The sequence below is a fragment of the Mustela erminea genome, chromosome 6, assembly GCF_009829155.1.
Source record: "Mustela erminea isolate mMusErm1 chromosome 6, mMusErm1.Pri, whole genome shotgun sequence".
NCBI lineage: Eukaryota > Metazoa > Chordata > Mammalia > Carnivora > Mustelidae > Mustela > Mustela erminea.
Window position 1 is genome coordinate 126239866 of NC_045619.1, and position 20311 is coordinate 126260176.

The window sequence follows — 20311 nt, forward strand, 5'->3', positions numbered from 1 at the left end:
ACTTTTTTTATTCATTGGGTCTAATAGGGGAAAGGTCTCCTTGGTGGTAAATTAAGGGTCAATGTAAAATATTTATAAATGAGCTCCCTTTATTAATGATTGACTAGTATTTGTGATAGAGATTTTTATCTTTTATATTTTTAGCAGACATTTTATTTCATAATTTCATAAGTGATTCTATGAAACAGACCATGAAGTTTAAAGTCTTTTCTTTTCATACTTGAAGTTATAACTTTGGAGAGGGAGACAGATAATCTTAAACAGAGTGCAACGTGAGGCTTGATCTCATGACCCTAAGATCATAACCTTAGCTGAAATCAAGACTTGGACATTTAACTAACTGAGCCATTCAGGTACCCCAAATGCCACAGAGATTTTAAATTGAGTACTATTTATGGCTTATCAGTTTTACAACACGGGATCAAGAATATTACACTGAAAATATATAATTTTGCAAGGTGGGTTGGTGTATATATTCATATATTAAAACTTATAATTTTTCCCATGTATACAGAATTGGTGGTAATGCACTCCTGCTAAAATTTATATTAAAGTATAAAATGTACACATTATCGATGGTATTTACTCAAAGTATTTTTGGACATAAAGAAGTCCAGTCCTTTGAGAACTACCGTAAACTATATTGACTTCTCTGCTTTTCGAATTTCTGTAGCACGTATAATTTAAATCACACAAATGTAATTAAAATCCCAAAGAGAATGTCATCATTCTCCCATTATTTTCTCTTCATGAACTCAAGTATGACCTTTTTCTTGGCTGAAAGAAAAAGGCACCCTGCACCGTGCTGAGCCTGCGGTAGCACTGGTGGGCGGCTGGGCTGAGCCTCAGGGCTGTGCAGCTCTCTGTTGGCCATGTATCTTCATGTCCCTATACCTTACTTTTCTGACATTTATTTAATTTATTTGACAGAGAGCATAAGCAGGGGAAGCAACAGACAGAGGGAGAGGAGCAGGAGAAGCAGGCTCTCTGTTGAGCAGGAAGCCCAACATGGGAAGACCCCAGGATTGTGACCTGAGCCAAAGGCAGATGCTTAACCAACTGAGCCACTTAGGTGCCTTTGACAGACCATCATTTAGTGCAGAAGAGCACAAGCTCTAGAGTTAGAGACTCATTTTAGAATCTCAAAACTGCTCTACCCTGACTCAGCGGCCTTCAGCAAGTTACCAGTAGTACCCATAGGATCCTGAGGATTAAACAGGGTGAATGAGCACAGGGCTTGGCATGTAGTAAGAAGTGACAGCACTAACTATATGGTATCTTTGTGTAATTAGAAAAAGATGCACTGTCCTCAAGACACTTTACTTTCATCTGGCAGAAATTGTTGTAATATTCTGATTTTTGGACTAAGACACTTTACTGCCATCTGCTGGAAAATTCTCTTAGTAAATATGCAAATCCATGATTTCTATGATGTGAACCACATCCCTTAAATGTGCAGGTGCCCTTGTGCAGTACACAACCTGCACAACTGTGCACATAAGTGCTCAGTAGGTCACACTTGCTACTCTTCTTTTCACTTTTGTAAATGGGGTTTGGAAGAGAATTCCAGATAAACAATGGTATTGTATGAAGCAATTTATTTAAAAGAAATCAAGAAGTCAAAGTCAATCTCTATGGATATTTCCTCTCTATTTTGTTACAAAACCTGGAAACATTTGAGCTTACTACTTCTCTTGCTTCCTACTTCCCACACAGAAAAGTATGTTCTACAGTAAAATCTGCAATTTAAGTTAGCAGAGCTACTAATTAAGCCATTATTCTGGTACTTATAAAAACCAAAAGACCAAATAGGGGTTGTATATATGCAAAGTCAAAATATGTTCTGGAATAATCCATATTGCATTTTAACCTTGATTTTAAAAATTGGTTCCAGAATATGACATCGTTACTGTAAGATGGTGGATCTCTCAAAAGCAGCTCTGCTGGGGCTCTGTTCACTTTTCTTCATCCCAGAACCTGGGCTGGGATATATGATATATGACTCTCTCTTCTAGCCAAATAGCCTTCATTAAAGGGATCATTGTGGGGCATCTTTGTACACAAAAGGCAAAAACTTGGCTCATTTTCATACTTAGCAGTACAGTCATGAAGATTGACTTCAGTAAGGAAAGGTTTATTGATAATGGGAACACACTCCCAAGATACAGGGTTTATCTCCTTGGCAAGGACCTAAGTGCTGGGATGGCTCTTGGAAGCTTGGAGGAAACGACTTTCCATAATAAGTGACTTCCCATAATAAGTGAAGTGGAAATGGTGCAACTGCCATTGACAACAGGAAGAAGATATCAGATGACTAGGAGGATAGATGTGCTGCTGCGTAATCCCTAGATAGGGCTGCAACCCTCATCCCTCAGCAGACTCTGTTCTAAGAGAACACATCATTTACCAAGATGGTAAGAAATGCACTCTTAAGGGGGTAACAACCATCGAGAATCTCAGTGGTAATGCTCTTCCTATGCCAGGGTTGACTGGTGGTGACAACGTTATAAAACTGAGCTCCTTAATGGGGATAATGGGGTCCTGAAGGAATAGAGGCCAGGGGAATACTTCGCTATCAGAAGCAAGGTATGTGCGATTATTGCAATGAGCTACAAAACTCGAGTGGCAACCAGGGATCCAATCCTGAGACAGCCATGAAGACATTTAAAGGAACTCAGTGTTTCTAGAGGTAGTAAGGGTATCACGTTATAAAATAAAAATAAATGAAAAATGGATGTTCAGTAGGCTAAAGACAGCTTAGTCACCATCACTTGCCCAGTTTCCAGACCTGAGTCAGGTCTCAGATCTGGAACCAGCTGACTGAAGGACAGGCTGGTCACAATGAGGAGGGAGACTGGAAGGACTCACTAAGTGTGTTCAGTGGCTTTTTCCCACACACTTCACAATACTGCCCACAACATTTTACTGGGTGACAGGACATTGCAGCAGGGCTAGGCCCCAGGGCAAGAAGCCCTGCCAGACCACTCAGCAGGCCTTGTGATATTAGAGGGATCTGTGGTGGGAAAAGATTCTGTGCAGAGTTACTGCTAATCCCAATAGGGGAACCACAGCATAGGCTTCTGGGAATTGGGAGCAAGGCCATGCCATCTATATAAAGAACTTTACACCATTTGAAAAGAAGTTCTTATAGACTGATGGCCCTGATTGAGACAGAGCAACTGACCATGGAATATCAAGTAACTTTGCAACCAGAGGTAATCATAGGCTAGGTTCTATCAGACCCAGCAGGTCATAATTTGGGTGGGCCCAGCAGCAATCTGTCATAAAATAGGAGTATAAGATCCAGGACCAGGCATGGGCAGGAGGGCCAGAGGGCAAAGTCAGTTGTTCCGGGTGGTGGCCCAGATCTCCGTGTCTTCTACCACTACTCTACTGGCATTCACAACTATGGGTTCACAAATAGCTCACAACTGTGAGCTACATGGGGATGTTTCTTATGGCTAACTGACCCAAGGGGAGAAAGGCCAACATTCGCTTACAGATGGGTTGGCTCAGCACAAGAGTGAAAGCCAAAGAGAGAGGCTATAGCCTACTTGGGGGACCCGGCAACAGAGGAGTGAGGGCAAGTTTCTGGTAATGCACCTGGTGGTCTGCTTTGTGTGGAAACAAGATTAGTTCAAGGTAAGAATATACACGGGCTCATGGACAGTGGTAAATGGGTGGCAATGGCAATTTTGTCTTGGAAGGAGAAATACTGGAATATCATGGATAAGGTATGGACACAAAGTGTGAAGAATACTGTGTCCCAAGTTCATGCATATCAAAGTGCCATTATCAGAAAGGCACTAAACAGTGTTCATGACCCAGCCAGGGACATCACCCAGTCTCCCACCAGCTACTGTAGTGCTGGCTCAATGGGTACTTGAGTAGCCACGGTGGCCATGAATGGGGCTTCAACTCACCAAGCCTGATCCAGCCACTGGTGCTACCAAATATCCATCCCGTCATTCAGAGAAATGGATGCTGACCTCCCAGTTCCAGCACCATCCCTCACAGCAATCAACCAACCAACTGGAGGTAAACCGACTCCAGTGGAACCTCTTTTACTCTGGAAGAAGCAGGTATTCATCTTATCTAAGAAAGAGTTTCCCTTTCCTATCCACAGGATCCAGCCAACATCACCATCTGAGAAGTAAGAATGTTTGATCTATTGATGCAAGTTCCCACACAACACTGTTTGGACCCAGGAGTACACTGGTAGAACGGCCTCTTAAAGACACAGTTGAGGCTCCAGCCAGGAAATTATCTATCTTGACATTGAGATGCCACCTAAATCAGTAACCATTAAATGGTACTGCATCCCCAAGTGGTAGAATATATGGGTCCAGGAACTATGGGAAAGTAGGTGGCATTCCCGGAGGTATATTTGGAAAGTTTGTACTTCCTGTCCCCAAAACTTTAGACTCTGAGGGTCAAGAGGTTTTCTTCTTAGAGGAGTAATGTTTCATCAGTGGACACAGAGTCCCACTGTGCTTTATACTATAGCTGCAACTCAAGTCACTTCAGTCTCCCTACACCAAGAGACCAGCAGGAAGGAAAAGAGTGACTACACTAGGAGAGATCATTGATCCTGATCCTCAGGAGAAGGTAGAGATCCATTACAGAATGCAGAGAGGGAACCATGTTTGGCATACAAATGATCCAGGGGAATCTCCTGATGCTATCACACCTAGTTTTAACAGTAAACAGACAAGAACAGAAGACATGATCTAAGATGGGAATGATGACCAGGTCTTAAAACTCTTGGAGATGAGGGTCTCCAAGACTCTACCAGGCAATATGCCTAGACTGACATGGGAGCTAGCTGAGGCAAATCTAGAATGGGTCATGGGAAGGAAATAAAGTATCAGCTACTGAAAGCTTGAGACCCACTGCAGCTGTAACAACTGTAGTTTTCCCACGGACCTGCTTGTAAGTTTCACCAGTAAGGCCAACCAGAATCCTAGAGTTCCGGGTCATTAGATGGATTAACTTACTATGAGAAACAGTTGGTGGCACACGAAAAGATGCTCAACATCACTCATCATCAGGGAAATGCAAATCAAAACCACAATGAGCTATCACCTTACACCTGTCAGAATGACTAGAAACAAAAGGACAAGAAATAGCAAGTGTTGGTGAGGATGTGGAGAAAAAAATAACTTTTGTGCATGGTTGGTGGGGAGTATAAACTGGTGCAATCACTGTGCAAGACGGTATGGAGGTTCTTCAAAAAATTAAAAGTAGAAATACCATAGGATCCAGTAATTCCACTACTGGGTAGTTACCTTCCAAAAATGAAAATATTAATTTGAAAAGATATATATACCCCTATGTTTACTGCAACATTGTTTACAAAAGCCAAGATATGGAAACCACCCAAGTGTTCATCAATATGTAAATCAATAAAGAAAATGTGGAGTGTGTGTGTATATATATATTATATATTTATATATAAATATATATTATATATTATATATAAATAATGTATTTATAAATATATTTATATATTATATATGTAATATATATTGTAAGCAAAATATAATATAAATATATTTATATTTTATAATTATTTATATAATATATAAATATATTATATATAATATATAATATAAAATATATATTTATATATATTATATATATACACACACACATATAAACACACACGCTGGAATATTACTCAGGTATAAAAAAGAATAAAATCTTGCCAATTGTGAAAACATGGATAGACCTAGAGAGTATTACGCTAAGTGAAATAAGATAAAGACAAATACCACATGATTTCACTTATACAGAGAATCTAAAGAACAAAACCAATGAACAAAGAAACACACAAAAAACAGAAATAGACCCATAAATGCAGAGAACAAACTGATAGTTGCCAAAAAGTAGAAGGGTGAAGGTCTGGGCAAAATGGGTGAAGGTGAGTGGAAGGTCCAGGCTTCCAGTTATGGAATGAACAAGTCACAGGGAGGAAAGGTAGAGCACAGGGAGTATAGTCAGTGGTACTTAATAGCGTGGATGGGGACAGATGGTGGTACACCTGTGGTGAGCACAGCCTAAGGTAGAGCAGTGCTGAATCATGGGGTTGTACACCTGAAACTAATATAACACAAAGTGTCAACTACACTTGAGTAAAACAAGAAAAGAAGCAGCAGTTGGATCTAAGCAGCACAAGGGATGGATGGTAATGGATGCTCCTCTACAAGGCCAAGGGCCAACGCACCCATTCCCCAGCTGCAGCTCTTCCCTAGGCAGATCTTTTCTAACCTTACCACAAATATGAATTGAATTAAATACTCAACCCACAACCGGAATGAGCCTTAATAATTTGCTAGCTCTTAAAATTAACACCTTAAGTCAACCTCCCCAAATTTAAGAACACTTAGGCAGCTAGTTTAAATTGGAATCAAACCAAACCAGAACATCAAATTTTCTTAGATCTAAACCCAAACCACAGTTTCAGACACTTTGCACATTTAACACTGCCTAGCCTCTCTTGGGCCTTAGTAGCTCTTGGTAATGAGAAGCTCCTAACTTACTCAGATGGGAAAGAAAACATTAGTTGTATTTCCAAAAGTAATTCCACACCCACGCAACATTATACCCACTCCCCCGCCCCGCCCCCCCCCGAGTCACATCCTACAAGTAAGTGACCCTTGGCTGTGGCTAATTGCAAAGTCATCTCGGTTCTCCTTGAGTTAGCCTAACAAAGGCTCTGAATATAAGGGGTGAAATCGTAACCTCGTTTATGATGTGGTTGCCTCACAGCTCAGGTAAAAATCTTTGGGTTTCTCATCCAGGGGAAGGGGTGGGGGTAGAGTAGGGGGGTAGTTAAACAGTATTCACGTGGAAATTTATTCTTAGAAGTCTTCAGACTGCTGCTCACAGGAGAGATACAGGCATGAGGTCAGGAACCATTCATCTCTGTATCCGACCTATCACTCAGCACGGCTGGCTGGCGCTCAGTAGATCAGTACATAGCGGGGCAGAGCTCCTTCGAGCCTTGCTGGGACTTTGGCCAGGACACTCGGGAAGCAGCCTGGCCGAGCGGGAACAGGCTCTCTCCAAGCTGCGCTCTGTCGGGGCTGCTGCCGTGCTGTTTACGCTGGGCAGTGGCATCTGGCTCTGTTGGCCACGGCCACTCAGCCCAGGCTAGTGCGGCCTGGAGTAGGTCTTCTCAGGACTTCAAGATGAGAGCAGAAAGGACTGAACCCATACTCAGAATAATTCTCAGAGTTTATTAAACCGTGTGAGCTCGAATACAGACTCCGTGCGTGTGAGTCAAACTCTACGGGGAATTTTGGGTTTGACAAAGAGAAACACTGAGCGGGAGCTGGTGGCTGAGTGGCTGATGCTGGACTTCGGAGGAACCCGTGGCCTCCCAGAGGAAGGCTTGGTGGGTCCCGTCTTCTCTGGACTCCCCAAGGTCCTGAGCATCCTTCCAGTAAACTTATACTTGGACTTAGGTTCTCTCTGGTTAGTTTCTGAACAGAAGAACAGAAGAAAAGCCCTGTAGGGGAAACCAGTGTCCAGCTTAAATGCTGGTGTCACCAAAGGACGCAGCGGGGTGCAGGCAGGGGAGCTGGATGGAAAGCTGGGGTGAAGGCTCCAGAAAGAATCCTCTTTCTTCAGCTACAGGCTGCACATGGACTGCGGACGGACCAGCTCAGCAAGGCCTGCAAAGGGCAGTGCCCTGGAAGGGTGGATTTTTTTTTTTTTTTTAAGATTTTATGTATTTATTTGACAGAGAGAAATCACAAGTAGATGGAGAGGCAGGCGGAGAGAGAGAGAGGGAAGCAGGCTCCCCGCTGAGCAGAGAGCCCGATGCGGGACTCGATCCCAGGACCCTGAGATCATGACCCGAGCCGAAGGCAACGGCTTAACCCACTGAGCACCCAGGCGCCCCGGAAGGGTGGATTTTAAATATTCGTCCTAAAAGCTGCGTGTCTTCTCTTCCTCTCCTGTCTGCCTAGGCGTCTCTCGGACAGTTCTCGGTCCAGCTCCTCGTTTTCAGTCTCCCTCCCTCAGCTTCGTTTCTTTCCAAGGTGTTAACTAACTGCCAATAAACGGGCCACAGAATTCTTTTGATTTCCAGGATTATTTCTCCGAATGACGGGCCGTTTTCATTGAGCCCGAGGAAGGACCTGGAACAGTGACGGAATCCCTGCCCCTTCCCTTCTCTCCATCTTCCCAAGCATCTCATTGTGAAAATGTGGAAGTTGAATCCTGCCGCTGGCTCAAGCCATTACCTTAGATGATTTTTACTGGCCCTGGCAGGAAGCGCGGGCTGAATTAGGAAAGGGAAGAGAGCTGTGAATTTAAGAGAAAACTACACCAGATCTGTGTGGGAGGAGGGAAGGAAGAGAGGAGGAATTTGGACCATTTATTTGCAGCATGTCTTACTGACAGTTAAATACAGTGGTTTGTTCTGTTTTCTGCCACTCGAGGGTTATTTAATTAAATTCATGACCTAGGATGCTAACCAGCCCCACATCTAAAATAATTGCTTCTCTGTTGGTGAGATGTAAAGCCGGGATTGATTTTCCCCTGGCCGATAGCTCTCCTTTCTGAGTCATGAATGTCATCTCCACTCTCCTCCCCACGTAATTTGATCTCTGTATTTGATCCCTATTTAGTAGTACACTTCGCTAAACAGATGTCTGAGTAATTAAAATCCCACATGGGCACACTCGTCCGTAAGTTACATCTATTTAATAGCCAGCTCGGAAACTTTTCACCCTCGGCTTTTCTGCCATCCTGGTGTCCTATGTCACTGGCCTTTAGCGGGCTTCAAATATTAGAGTTCCAGCCGGCTATGTTGGTTTTCCTCCATTCTCAGAGCCTCTCTTCCGTTTCTGACTGAATTTTCTCACAAATCCCTCATCTCTTTCTCCTTCAACTCACCTGGATTTTCTGCACAGTTTTCCACCAGCGTTCAAATTCTCATGAGATGAATCATCCTACATTTCATTCATGCCAGCACCCGCAATTAAAAAAAAAAAACCAGAACAATGTTGTTAAAACCATGGATTAAGAGAGCCTTTTATTTTTTTCCCTTGAGGCATAGCCAAATATTTTAGTTGAACAATCCCCGCATTTTTTTTTTTTAATTATTTGAGATGAAATACTGGAAACCTGTTTGGTTGCTACAGGTCACTGACTGAAATATTTTGGCCAAAAATTATGGATGAATGTGTGTTTGGAGCAGGAAAGGGAAGTTAGGAAGGACTTATTACATGGGATTTACTCACTTTTGAGAGATGATTTAGATGGAAATTTATTTATGAAAATATAAAGAGATAATGTTCTTAAGACAAATTTTATGATACCAATATAACATCATATAAAACTTGAGGTTAATACTGTACTTTAGAATTGGTAAAAAGACTTTCCCCTGTAGCTGACGGTACCTATTGACTTTAAGAATATTTTGAAATGAGTTTAGTATATATTGATCTTTTTTGATACCTATCAACTCAAACTTGAACAAAATCAGATAAGATGAGAGTCATATAGCAAAAGAATTCTTTATTTTCCTACTTTCAAATGCAGTTCCAGTGTATTTAACATGAATTATTTTATAAAAGTTTCTCAGAACATGCATGCTTCTTGTGAAGTTCCTTTGTATTTGCAACATTGCAAAATAAAAAATAATGAACAAGTTCAGAAGTTAACTAATACCATTTTGGTTATAGGTAAAGAAATTCTAAAAGTATTTATCTGAACTTTATTATCATGATCGTATTTAAAAACCAGGTGAAAATCCTATTGTGCAATGATAGCTTTGTTTGAATGGTTTACACAACTTCTAGCCTTGTTATCTGAACTAGCAAAGGCCAGGTACATAAACAGAGACATAAATTAACAACAGGATTCTTAGACCAGCAGTGACATGGAGTAGGAGCTAGTATTTCAGGAAGGTAGACGAGTTCAACATGATGGATGTGATTTCTTTCGCTATTTATCATCTAGCATCGTTATAAGCCTGATGGGTCCTGAGCTGGCTGTGCTCAGGATAACCTCCCCTTGCCTGTTCCCAGCTCCCTTCCCATTGATGCAGCTTGTACTTTGTTTACTTAAAGTTTAGGGCACTTCTTTCTCTGATCCAAGCCTTCTAAGGCTAGTTTTCCCTGCAGTCATTTCTTATCACATGCTCATCCTTGTTCTGCTGTCAGCTTCCCTAAGATCATTAAAAAAAAAAAAAAATTACTAATTCCAATAACCTATTTATTTCTGGCTTCCCACTGCCTTAGTGTAAACTATGGAGAGTTTTTCCTGACTTCACAAAGTAGTGAGGGTCAAATGAACTTCTGTGGATGAAAGGACTTTAAGGACTTTATTCGTGGTTACATGTGGCTGCAGAGCTTGGGCTCCAGCTCTGCCTGCCCGGCTCAAATACGATTTTCCAGCTGGGAGAACATTAGCAAGCTACTTAACTTTTTTGGACTTCAGTTTCCTAACGTGGGAAATGGACATTATAAAAGTACCTAAATCCTGGGGTTGTTTGGTGGTGGTTACATGAGACAATTCATGCATATCACGAGGTCAGAACATACCTGGAACAGTCCTTGTTTTAAGCCCCCTGTAAGTATTAACACAAATGCAGACGTCTCTTCCTGGGCCTTCAGGGACCTGTCCCCAATTAGGAAACGTGGAATGCTAGGCTATATCTCTTGGGGATGGTCTGTGACAGCTAAGGTTGCAGCAGGATGTAAGAATGCAGGCTGAGGGGCACCTGGGTGGTTCAGCGGGTTAAGCCTCTGCCTTCAGCTCAGGTCATGGTCTCAGGGTCCTGGGATCGAGGCCCCCATCGGGCTCTCTGCTCAGCAGGGAGCCTGCTTCCCCCCCTCTCTCTGCCTGCCTCTCTGCCTACTTGTAATCTCTCTCTCTATCAAATAAATAAATAAGCAAATATCTTAAAGAAAAAAAAAAAAAAGAAACCTGGCTGAGCATACATATAAACTGGCAGGTATTTTTAACAGCTGCCTCTTTCTTTAATATTGTTCACTTGCCTTGGCTTCTCCAATGACTGTTTCGAATGATTTGTTTACCTCGATATTTCAGTTTGCTGCCTGTTTGTACTTGCAGGCACAAAGATAAACCGTCCCTAATCTGGAAAATGGGGAGAGTAAGAGTAACTGCCCCTGGGATCGTAATGAGATAAGTCGAGTGGACCTCTTTCAGAGGAGTCAGGAAGCACAGTATTCTAGGGGCATTTTTGAAAAAGAGAGTGGGCAAAAAGCATTTGTAATCCAATTATCATTACATGAAACGACATGGAAACAAACAAAACAAAACATATAAGCAACAAAAGCCTAGCTTTCTAAAAATGGGATAAATGATTCTTCCAAATGAACTTTCTTCTCCAAAGTAGTTCCATCTGAAACCGTAATACATAAACACACAATTCACAGTATAAGAATGTTGCTATCACCTAAAAGCTGATAGGATTTCTTTTTTGAAAAGGTTTTTAAGGGTCTTGGTACAAATACGAACTCTGCCATTTTATGATAATTATGACAAATATCTTTCTACTTCTCAACTTATTACATGTAAGTTTTGATATAATAGATGTTCTCAATGCTTAAGCAAATATAACTATATGATGTCTTCCATTGTTTTTTTAAAATTTTTTTTAAATTTATTTATTTGACGGACAGAGATCACAAGTAGGCAGAGAGGCAGGCAGAGAAAGAGGAAGGGAAGCAGGCTCCCCGCTGAGCAGAGAGCCGGATTCGAGGCTCCATCCCAGCCGAGATCATGACCAGAACCGAAGGCAGAGGCTTCAACCTACTGAGCCACCCAGGCGCCCCATATTCCATTGTTTTGTGGTTAGTTTCTTCCCATCCAAAATCACTTATTCGCTTTTTTTTTTTTTTTTAAGTACATTAACAGCTTCATTTTTGCATTTGTCTCCTTACTCTATCTGGGATATATTTCAGTACATAGCATGAAATGAGCATCTAATTGATTTTTTTTTTCTCCCAGATGACTGGCCAGTTTTGCTAGTACCAGTTATTGAATAATCTATGTTCTCCTCATTGCTTGATGTGTCATTTATTGGTATGTTGAATTTTCTTTCATGGCTCTCTTTTCTGAAATATTAATCTATTTGTCAATCTTTTCTCAGTAGTTCAAAATCATTGTAATTATCACAGTTTTATAGCATGTATTAACATCTGGTGCAATGAATCTCCTGTTACTACTCTTCCTTTTCTAAGTAGTCTGGCTACTCCTATTTTTTTCCTCCAAATGGAAATTATTTTTTTTTTCATCTTAAAAAAAATCCTATTGGGATTTTGATTAAAGTGGCAAATAAAGGAAAAGATACGTTTCTCTAGGACCATAATAGATTTCTCAATCTATTCAAATCTTCTTGCTTTTGTGTTGTGTTTGTTTGTTTTTGTAGAGACCCTTTCTAGTTCTTGCCAATGTGATTTATATGTAAATAGATCTTAAAAAAATACATATATACCAATAGGTTATTGCTGGATCACTGAAAAATTTACTGATTTTTAATACTTGTTGTTATGACAGCTTTTCAATCGAGTTTCTTGAGTTTTCAAGGCAAAACTATCATCTACAAATAAAGGTAAGTTTCTCCTGCTTTTCAATATTTTACTTATTATTTGTTTCTTGCCTTATTACAGAATTATTTCAGCATAATTTTAAAGAACAGTGCCGATAGCAGGCATCTTTTTACCTGATTTTAATGAAAATGCCTCTCATCATATCATTAAGCACTGAAATTTTAAAACACACATAAAAGTAGACTGAATAGTAAAATAAACTCTCATGTTCCTGTCACCTAGCCTCAATAATTATCAGTGTTTTTGCATATACTCTTATGTATATCATATAATCTTATAAATTAATCTAGCCTTCCTAGATGCTAATTTGCAAATATCTATCCAAAAATGGGTCCACCAATTCCATTGCTAGGCATTAATCCTACACCAGCACCAACATGCAGAGGTATTCAAGAAGGCTCACTGTAACTGTATATAATTGTGAAAAACTAGACAAAATGCTCCCAGTAAGTAAGTGAAAAATTATGGTATATTCACTAACTCAGCATTATGTAAAATTTTGGTAGACCTATGGGCTAATGTGGAAAGATGTCCAGGGTATTTTATACGATGAAAATAGCAAGCACGTAACAATATGTAGAATGTGATTTTGTTTTTTTTCAAAGGGGATGGTCATATGCTTTTATGTGCAAGGAAATTTCTGGAAGGATATGTAAGAAACTGTTAATAGAAGTCACCTCTGGAAAAGAGAATAAGGAGTGGTAGTAATGGGAGGTTGAGGAATTAATTTTCTTTCTCTTCTTCCTTACAATTTGAAAGTCTTACCCTTAGAATTATTATTTTTATAAAACTTTATTAAAGGATATGATGTTAGCTATTGGTTTAGTATTTGCCAGGAAGTTTTAAAAATTTATTGTTATTATCAGGAGTGTTGGTTTTTTATCACCTATTAAGATGACAGGGGTTTTCATATGTGGCCCCAATGTATGATTTCTTACTTTAATTATGGTATTATTAAAATACCTGACATTTCAAGGACAAAATCTACCCGATCATGTTAAAAATTACTAAGCTTCATTGAATATAATTTGTTAATATTTTCTTTTTTTTAAAGATTTTATTTATTTTTAAAGATTTGAGAGAGACAGAGAGAGCATGTTGGGAGGGGCAGACAAAAAGGAAAGAGAATCCTCAAGCAAATACTCTGCTGAGTGTGGAACCCAATACAGGGTTCAATTCCGCGACCTTGAGATCATGACCCGAGCTAAAAGCAAGAGTTGGACACTTAACCAACTGAGCCACCCAGGCACTGTCAAGATTTTGTTACTATTATTATTTTTTTTTTTAAGATTTTTAAAGATTTTATTTATTTATTTGACAGACAAAGATCACAAGTAGGCTGAGAGGCAGAGGCTTTAACCCATTGAGCCACTCAGGTGCCCCAAGATTTTATTATTTTTTTAAAGTAATCTCTACACCCAGTGTGGGGCTCGAGCTCACAACCCCCAGATCAAGAGTCACATGCTCTATCAATGGAGCCAGTCAAATGTCCCTGGTTTTGTCATATTTTCAAGGGGAATTTTGGCATTAAAATTTCTTATGAATTTGTATTTTGAGTGTACTTTTTGTAATATTTTTGACAGGCTTTACATAATTATATTTACTTCATAAATGGGTTAAATTGTTGTATTTATGTAGTTAGAAAGGGGATTATACTTGTCCTTAAAAATTTGCAAAGATTTGCCCATGGGGCTGAGCCTTTTTTGATTTCTTCTCTGGTTTTGATCTACTTATTTTGTTCTATTTCTTGATTCAGTGTGGGTGATTTATGTTTTTATAGGAAAAAAAAAACAGCATATAGCTAACTACACATAGTATTCTCATATAATTAAAAAAAAAAAACACCTTTCCATAGCTATTATGTCTCCTTTCTAATTTATACCTTCTCTTTTTAAAAAATAGGTTTGACAGATATTTCCCTGCTTTCTTCCTATTTTTTACAAAAAAAAATACTTTTGGAATTGGTCAATAATTGTGTTTTTTGTTTGTTTTCTAATTCACTGATTTCTGCTTCAATGTTTCCTTAATTCTCCTTTTCTCAAAGTTAATTTAAGCATTACTTGTTTTTGTTGTTTCTTGTTGAATTTTCTCCTGCTAAACAATGTTACTAAGGTTGGTCTGGTTTCAAATGACTTTTGGGTATTTCTAAAAGTTAAATATAATCTCAGAAGAGGAAGATTTTTCTATCTCTGATGGAATGATGTCATTTAAAGAACTGTGACTCAGTCTCTTGTGGCAAATTTCTAAAGACTTTTTTAAATGTTTGAGTAATGGAAATACAATTGCGGCAAGCTTATGACCTATTCTGAAGGGCCCAATGCCTAGTTGTATATATAAAACCAAATCCTGTGCATTTGCTAGAACATCATCTGCCTTTATATATTTGAAAAGAATTAAGTGCTAAGACTTAGAGTAGCTCGCATTTGCTTAATGGGATGTTGTCTGATATGGCATACTGTAACTGAAGATATGTTTAAATGATTTTCTGTTTTGTGAAAATGTGTTTACATCCCTTCCGTGTATAGCCTGGCTCCATATTTGCTTGTAATTGAAACTAATCCTAAATAGAAATGCAGATTTTTCAAATATAAAGGTTAAAAATTGTTCACATGACGACAAAATTTTCTCTACAAAAATCAATTTACTATGATGATGTAGATGATGGCAGAACATATTTTCTTTTTTTTTTTTTTATTTCCAGCATAACAGTATTCATTATTTTTGCACCACACCCCGTGCTCCATGCAATCCGTGCCTTCTATAATACCCACCACCTGGTACCCCAACCTCCCACCCCCCGTCCCTTCAAAACCCTTTTCAGAGTCCATAGTCTCTCATGGTTCACCCAGAACATATTTTCTAAAATAATTTTTTAACACTCTGATAGGCCACATTATAAGCAATAAAAAGAAGTAATAAAAAATACTGTGCCAAGAGAAAGGCAGATTTGGAAGTGTGACCTTTGCCAACACATGTAGCAGAAGACCATCAGATCCACGTGTTTGTAGACTATGTAACAGTATTTAAGTGATCAGGAAAGGAAGAATTTTGTGGTCAAGAAAGTGGAAATGTCTTTTTTAACATATGACCCTGGCCAGTCCCATCTCAAGTAACTATTGATCAAGTTACAGATGGTTGGCAAGCCAGGTGGGAGGGAAGAAAAAGATCTGACAAAGTTGCAAAACACAGGCCACAAAGCAAGTGGCTATTATCATTAAAAATACAAACTTACTGAAGTTTTCAATATTTAAAATAATGCAAAGACAAATTGTTTTGTAAAGCATTCCAGAAAAAGTTGCTTCAAGAGGTTTTACATAAAATTTTAGAGAAGACAGAACATGGCTTTAGGAATAAACCAAAAACTAACTAGACACCTCCCCAATCTAGTAACTTCATGATTATGATGGAAAACATTTTTTGAATATATATATTTGAAATACACATATCTTTCTTTTGCACCTACATGCATTTCAAGTTTTTTAAGTTTTTAGTTTCCAAATGTTTAAAACATGTGTCTGTGCTCTAGGAATTTACTTTGAGACATTAGGAACCAATAAATGGAAAAGCAAACTTTTATCTCTACCAACTTTAAACAAAGGCATGTATATATAAATTTATGTATTCAGTATTGGTCTTAACTGGTTGCCTTTTAAAGTAGCAGTGTAGGGTTAACAAGACAGTAAGCCAGAGCCGAAAATAACCCTAATTTTGTTTGTTGTTATGGCTGTGAAATTTTCAGTAAAGCACAGACCTAAAGCCCAAATGCTGCTAAAGGATTACCTAGAAAGTAGAGCCTGAGGCCAAGTTTAAGTGCTAAGATTTTATTAGGAGGTACAATCCCAGGGCAGCAAGGGTAAGGGGAAATGCAAAGGAAGCAAATACAAGGCAGTACATCACTGAGCTGAAAACAACTTCACAAGAAAGTAGAGCTGATTGCTCAATCCCAAAGGAAAGCTTTCAGACAAACCATACAAAACGATCTTGAGACCTACGGAGAAAAAGGGGGAAGAATTTATATGCTGGCTACTTCTTGCTTTCTGTCCTTTTTGGCTCACATTTGCCCCCTGAGGCTCTAATGCACCACTCTTCTGCGTATGCGACAGGACCTCTCCAGGCTATTGCCTGGGACGCAAGAGCCTGTGGAACCTCAAGCTTTTTCTCCTGAGTCTGGGACTGATGGGAGAAGCCAGAGGCTCCTACCTCAGAACCGTGTTATGGGAGGCAGCGCTGAAGCCGGACCCTCAACCTGGGGGAGGCGAAGCTAAGAGGAAGCCACAGAAGCAGAGGCCAGGCCGCTGCATTGAGCAAGAAGTTAAGTTGGGGGGGGGGGCGGTGAGGGTGGGACTGAGCAAATCTAAGGAGGTGCATAAACTGGGTCCGGTATAGTGTATCCTTCTAGGACTTGAGCTAGTCCTAGTGGTAGTGGTCACTGATTCTTACGGGAGGAGGAGCCCTTTAATCCAGAAAGAGCACACATTGAGGTCCTAGATCTTGTAAACTAACGCGTCCCTTAATCCTCAACTACCTCTAGCAACTACCTTAACTGTTCCCCACCCTCCTTTTTTTGACATGTAATTTAGATATACCACAATTCATCCATTCAGGGACAACGGTGAGATAAATTTTGTCAACTAACTTGTCTTGTAACCAGCACTCCTATCAAGATGCGGAATTGTTCCATCACGCCCCAAGAGTTGCCTTCTGCTCCTTTGCGTTCCATCCCAAGCCCACTGCCTTCCGTCACCCCAGTTTTGCCTCTTGCAGAATTTCATATACCTGGAATCATACAGACTAAGGCCTTTTTGTGTTTACTTCTCCCCCATAGCACAACGTTTTTCAGATCCTCCATGGGGCTCCATGCATGAAGAGTGTGTCCCTTTAATTCCCATTTTGGAGAACTCACTCTGAATGCTAAATATGGGGCATTTATCTCACCTGGGATCCTCACCACCATCCTGCTTCCCAGTGGAGGGACCCAAGGCTCAGGGAGCCCAGGTGGAGTTTGAGAAGGGGCCCCAGGCCTACGCCCAGAGGTCACTCAGCCTGGCGGCTCCGCACAGCATGCTCCGGCGCCCGGCCGGTGACACCTGCTGTCCAGCTCCAGCGGGCAAATGGGGCCTGGCCTTGCACAGGCTGGGCCAGACAGCTCGGGACTTAGGCCCCGCGGAGACCCTCCGATGTCCCAGCCACCGCCCCTTCGGCCGTCCCCGGGGCGGCGTGCTCCAGCCGAGCTGCCAGCCTGGGACCATTTCCAGGAGCGGAGGGGGGGCCGCCGCGGAGCGCCGGAGCCACCGCGGCTGCACTGAGCTGAGGGCCGCGCGGCCGCGTTTGTGCGGAGGCGTCACGGCGAGGGCTCCCGATCGGCCGCGTGCCTGGGCGTTTCACCTCGCGCCGCCCGGACGTTTCCCTCCGCGCGCGCGGACGGCGCTACTTCCCGCCACGGCCTCCGGGCCTGGGAGATGAGAGGCGGGTGCCGAGTCGTCGGCGTGAGCGCGGCGTCAACCGTCGCCGCCGCGCTGCCTGCTCCGGCCTAGGGGAGAGGGCGAAGCGCGCGGGTGGCACGCCGCGTCCGCCACTTCCAGGGCTGGCCGCCACGTCCCTGCCCCCAGAAAGGACGGTGGGCCGGAGTCGTTCTCTCCGCCTCCACGTCCTCCTCGCTGCGATAATATCTGGAGACTTCATTTTAGGGATGCAGTGGAAACAAAGATGATGGTGTTTTGCCCTGTGGCGTGGAGCGGCCCGCCCGCCGCTATTGTCTGGCTGCCTGACGGGAGCAGCAGCGCTATTTTTCTTACTCGGAACGTGGTTATTCGGGGGCAGCGGAGGGACTTACAAGGAGGCTTTGTCTGCAGTAAAAGAGCTGTTGCGAAACGGCCTCTCCTGAATGGCCGCCGGGCCGCCTTCCGCGGGGACCGCGCGGGGCACCGCTGGCAATTTTTTCCATATCAATTAAAGGAAAAATCTGCATTTTCCTCCGCACGTTTTCATTCAGATTTGAGCCCTAGTGTCTGCCGCCCGTAAAGAGCTACCATCCGCCTTAATCTCCTTTAATATTTTAGTCTTCAGCTACTCTAAAATTTTTCATGTAACCGAGTGGTTTGGGGACCCTTAGAACAGTCTTTGCTCGCTCAGAAATAATTGGAAGACTGCGGAGGTGGGCGATGCTCACACACAGGGAGAGCCCGCGTTTGTTTTGTTGAACCCACCCGGGGGCCTCCGACGCAGGCCCTGACAGAATCAGCGGGGCTGAGGCTGAGGAGCGAGGAGATGGGGGGAGGGGCGGGAGGGAACGGGGGCGGGGAGGGGCGGGAAGGGGGGGCAGGGCTGTTGAAGGTTCAGGTTATTTGGGGATCCCAAAATTGTGTGGCTTTTTTATGAATATGCAACGAAAGTGCCTGGTGGGAGAAGGTGAGGGGCAACTGGACGTAAGAAAGGGGCTTGCGGTCAGCTGAGAAACCTCTATTGTGTGATCACACAACAACCCGCCATGACCAGAGAGGGGAGCAGAGTCTGTTCTGAGAGCACCAAAGTTTGGATTTTCCACTCGTTCCCGCTTATCTCCCATACTCCCTCTTTTATTTCTCTTCAGAGCATTTATACATAACCACCTGATAATGTGTATTTTACGCGTTTATTGGCGTCTCTCCCCACTGGATAGAAACCTATTGGGAGCTGGGAGTTTACTGTTTACTGTTGTTCCCTGGAGCCTAGTATGGTACCTGGCAAAGTACTTGGGGCTTTGTAAATATTTACTGAAATCAGTGATTACCAAACAGACATGGCACGTGATTTAAAGGCATCGGGAGAGAAACAAACCCGAAAGCCACATGACACAAGGAAAACCGATCTCTTCAAACCTGCTCTTTTCGTTGTGGAGCAACAATTGATAAGGAAGAGCCAAAAGAAGGTCACACCACCATTCCATTTTCCAAAGAAGAATAGGAAAATAAAAGAGTTTGCACTTCCAGGTCGCTTTTCCTTCATTCTAGGGATTGATTTTCTGAGGTGAGCCTACCAAAAGTCTGTGAGGAAAATGAGGCCCTTTCTTACTATTCCTGTGTAACCCTCTGCACATGCTCACCTCTGTCTGGGAGTCTGATGAGCAAGACATGGGGCTTCCAGACATTCCGAGCACAAGGTTTTTTGTCAACGTTCCATAAATATTTTTCTGTTCTTCAGTCTTTATGTCATATATAGTACACATCTGGGGAGTGTGTTTCACAGGAGAATTAGCTGGCTAAATCCTTTTTACTACCTGAACACCCTTTCAAAAATGGCCCCGAAGGATGATGATTAATAAAGGATGGGTTAGGTTTTTTTTTTTAAAAAATATTTATTTCACAGCGAGAGTGTGCATGCGTTCACATGAGGGAGGGGTGTTTGCTAGTGGGTGAGTAAGAGGAAAAAACACTCTGTGCTGACAGGGAGCTGGTGCAAGGCTGGACCTCACTACCCTGAGATCATGACCGGAGCCGAAATCAAGAGTCCAGTATTTAACCGGCTGAGCCTCTCAGGCTCAGTTTTGAAGGAAGTGAAAGTGCAGTGTTTGACAGTGAAGAGAATCAGAATAGCTAGCTCCTTTGAGGAATTATCCCTGTCTCAACCTCCTTTTCTTTGGAACTTTGGTTAGGAAAGGACCACAATCATGCCTTGGGTAGGAAAGTTTATAATGCCTGGCAGAGTATACCTATAAGGTTGGAAAGTTTCTTCATAAAATA